At 30.9% G+C, this 3,831-nt stretch overlaps 1 long non-coding RNA gene across 1 annotated transcript in view; it reads right to left on the bottom strand.

The window, feature by feature from the left end:
• Window positions 1-2,386: 2,386 nt before the first annotated feature.
• LOC107872323 overlaps window positions 2,387-3,831 on the bottom strand; it is a 3,502-nt gene continuing 2,057 nt past the window's right edge. The window contains exons 2-4 of the long non-coding RNA XR_007051551.1: window positions 3,319-3,416; window positions 2,868-2,980; window positions 2,387-2,777 (exon numbers count right to left, since the gene is read on the bottom strand). This is a non-coding gene — a long non-coding RNA (uncharacterized LOC107872323). The remainder of the gene's footprint in view (window positions 2,778-2,867; window positions 2,981-3,318; window positions 3,417-3,831) is intronic.

Raw genomic sequence — 3,831 nt, 5'->3', positions numbered from 1 at the left:
AAAAAAGGGTTATTGTTGTTATTGAAAGGGTGAAAAAGACATGACTATTCAATATGAAAAATGTTTCATAAATAAATAATAAGGAAATAAATGATAAACACAATTTATAACCGTAAAAGAACGGTTATTTAATTTTAATAGTTGATCATGACTTTTCACCATTTTTGTTTTTGAATTTATTTTTAAAAATTATTTATTATATAATAAAATGGTTATTATATTATTAAGGAATTTGAAAAGGTATTTTTTTTATTTATAAAATCAAAAAGTAAGCAAATTTGGATTAATGATATGATGATAATTTTTTTTTTAAAAAAAGTAGATTATATGTTGCAACAAATATATTATCTGATTCAACAGGTTCACTATTGTTGCAACAGGTGATATATCTGTTGTCACAGATGTGTTATCTGATGCAACAGATATAGAATCTGTTGCCACAACTCAATAAAAAGGGTTCTTGGAAAGAACTAATTAATAATAATAATCTGAACTTATCACAATATTTCTTAATTTAATTAAGTCATTACTTTTCACATTAATCAAAAATGTAATTAATAAATGGAGATGAACAGTTAGATTATATGTTGCAACAAATAGGTTATCTGATGAAACATATTTTATATTTGTTGCAATAGATAATATATTTGATGTCACAGATCTGTTATCTGATGCAATAGATATAAAATCTGTCGCCACAACTCAATAAAAATGGTTCTTCGAAAGAACTAATTAATAATAATAATATGAAAAGTCATGACTTATATCACAATATTTATTTTCTTAATTTAATAAAAAAATGTAATTAATGAATAGAGGTGAATAGTCGCACCTTTTTGCCTCTCATTCAAATTCAATCCTCTATAAATAGGTCCCTCCTTACTCAATCATTCATTCAACTTACACTCTATTTATTTATTGCATCTCGTCTTTCATATTACACTCTAGAAGATTATGGATGACCCAGTGTGGGACGTTGCTTTTCTGCAAGATGCCATGAATGAACTTCGGAATCAAGTTCGTGACCTGCAATGGAAACTGGGAGGAGTTAGAGCAAGAATGCTCCGCGAGATACGCAGGCTGAGGAGGGCCTTGCTACTTCCGGTTGAAGATTGGCCGGCTGACAATGATGATGATAATAATAATAATAATTAGATTATTATTTTTCTTTTATTATATGTATTTTTATTTGTTTTTGTTTAATAAAAAAATTATGTTTGATCTTTGACGTTTTAATCCATATTTAATTTTCATTCTGTCTATTATCTTCTCAACAAACATGTCGATGATTCGACGTAAAAAGGAATAATTTAGAATTCAGTAGCAATAGCAAGATTTATCTATTGGGTTTGTGGCAAAGGCTGATGTGTTGTTAAAAACATATTACTCATGTTGCAACAGATAAGAAGTCTGATGCAACAGATAAATAGTCTATTTCAACAGATGAATAGTTAAGTTTGTTACTTGGCTCTGACGTTTTAATTCATACTCCCCCGTCTCAAATTACCCGTCCCAAATTGAGATGTCACATTGATTAAGAAAAATAATTAATAACATGTCTAGTTTACCATAACCCACTGATCAGTTGGTGGGACAGTAGATGTGTTTGAAATAACCAGTGTTTGCTATTCAATCGAAATTTCATAAGAGAAGAAAGATTTTAACGTCGGTCGGCGTATAGTTCCCCTATTAAATGATGTTTCCATTTTAATTTGAAGAAAAAGTGATTAATGCAAAGGGTAAAACATGGATTTTTTTTTAATCTTTTCTTGATTAATAAAAAAGACAAGTAAAATGAGAAATCGAATTAGGAAATTTGGGATGGGTAATTGGACGTAAGGAATAATTTTTGAATCCAGAAGCAATAGCAAGAGTTGAAACATATTGGTTATCTATTGGGTTTGTGGCAAGGGCTGATTTGTGTTGTTCCAAACAGATTAATCATTCGTTGCAACAGATAATTAGTCTGGTGCAACAAATAAACATCCTGATACAATAGATAATACGTCTGATGCAATAGATAAATATTCTGATGCAACAGATAAATCTTCTAATGCAACAAATTACTCATATGATGCACCAGATGATTGATCTGTTTAAATTGTGGGCATTTATGTTGGATTCATGATCGAGATTCTATCCATTGTTGGAAAAATAGAAGTGTACCACAACAACAACAAATGGTCATCTATGAGTCATAATTTTACTTACCAAAGTCACCTATGAAGTAATGCCAAAGTGAAAAGTGATGTAGTAAACAAAATTTGACCTAAGAAATTGGTCAGATCGCAGCAGTAGCGTTGTACCACAACAACAACAACAACAAATGGTCGACAAGAAGAAGAAGAAGATGAAGATGAAGATGATAATGAAGTAGAAGATGATGATAATGAAGCAGAAGATGATGAATAAAGCAGAAGAAGAAATGAACAATAAGAGAGAGAAAGACGCCTTTTTCCCCCTCCGTTTTCTGTTATTTTAGATAAACATTGAGATCAAAGTATAAATTTAAAAACTTGTGGGCTATTTTCAAACTTTTCCAACTTTCTTAATCCATAATAAAGTAATTGTCACCTCCAACTAATAATTAAGACTTGTGTCACCTACACCTCATTTTAAAACTCTTTTGTCACCTGTGGCCCAAACCTCCTTGTAAGTGTGTCCTTCTTTTCTCTACATGTAATTGTTATATATATATTAGAACTGTTAGTGGTGACGGATGGACTACCATGAAGCAAACTGTTAATTGCCACAACATGTTCCACCATCTGCGCGACCTGAGAATTTACAAAATAAAGCATTCCGTTAGCAATTATTTCATATCAGTTAAACATGAACAACGTATGGAAAAGGTCCATAGGTAACACCTTAATAAAGGAATCAGTGGCCAATGCAGCCTCCTCAGGGAACTTCGATTAGTATGCTTTATAGAATTTACTCCACCAAGCTAGCAGAAATGCTTCGTGGGGAGAATTAATGGCTGAAAGAAACCACAAAATCAGAAATAAATATTCCAAAGCTTGATATCAAATTATCACTTCTCTTTAACTCGATCAAACATATCTCCCTAGGATTGTCAAGGACAATTAATACAGAAAAGACATCCAACATTAGGTAACTATGATGTTGCGCATCAATTAAAAAGGATGACCTCAACTTTTTAACTAAATTTTCAAGATGGATATGATTAACAATCTACCATATGCTAAGAATTACCAAACTAATTAAGCATAAGAATTTTACAACCCTTTCAGGTAAACAACAATCATTACTAACATCTGATTAAAATAGTAAAATTCATTAAAAGGAGTTACTTACCATCATAATTTTGATTAACCTGAATTTCGTTGGAGAAAGCCTCAATAGTCTGATAGAGACCTCCCTGAGACAAGTAATTGAGAATTACACATTCAAGTCTGAAAAACACAAAAGATGAATCAAGAAGCATGATTAAAAACAATCAAACACAGGGAAAAATCAGATATAAGAAAACTGGACAAGTACAAATCATCAAATGTTTCAATCATTGAAAATGAAAGTTAAATAACACAGAGACATAGTAGCTTTTGTTATAAAATACCGGGGATCTAAAATGTGAAAAACATACAAGAGTTGTGCCACCATACTGGACATGACATTGATTACCAAAAGATAATCCTTGACTACTCATGGAAAAGAGCGGAAATCGAGATTTGAGAGAGCAAATGGGAAATATAAAGATTCTGAAGATCAAAATTCCCAATTTGATTACAATAACAAAGACGCACACGCACACACATGCACAATCATACATACATATATATATATATATATATATATATATATATATAT

The sequence above is a fragment of the Capsicum annuum genome, unplaced genomic scaffold (genome assembly GCF_002878395.1).
Source record: "Capsicum annuum cultivar UCD-10X-F1 unplaced genomic scaffold, UCD10Xv1.1 ctg80394, whole genome shotgun sequence".
NCBI classification, from domain to species: Eukaryota; Viridiplantae; Streptophyta; class Magnoliopsida; order Solanales; family Solanaceae; genus Capsicum; species Capsicum annuum.
This window is presented reverse-complemented; position numbering and strand designations above follow the sequence as displayed.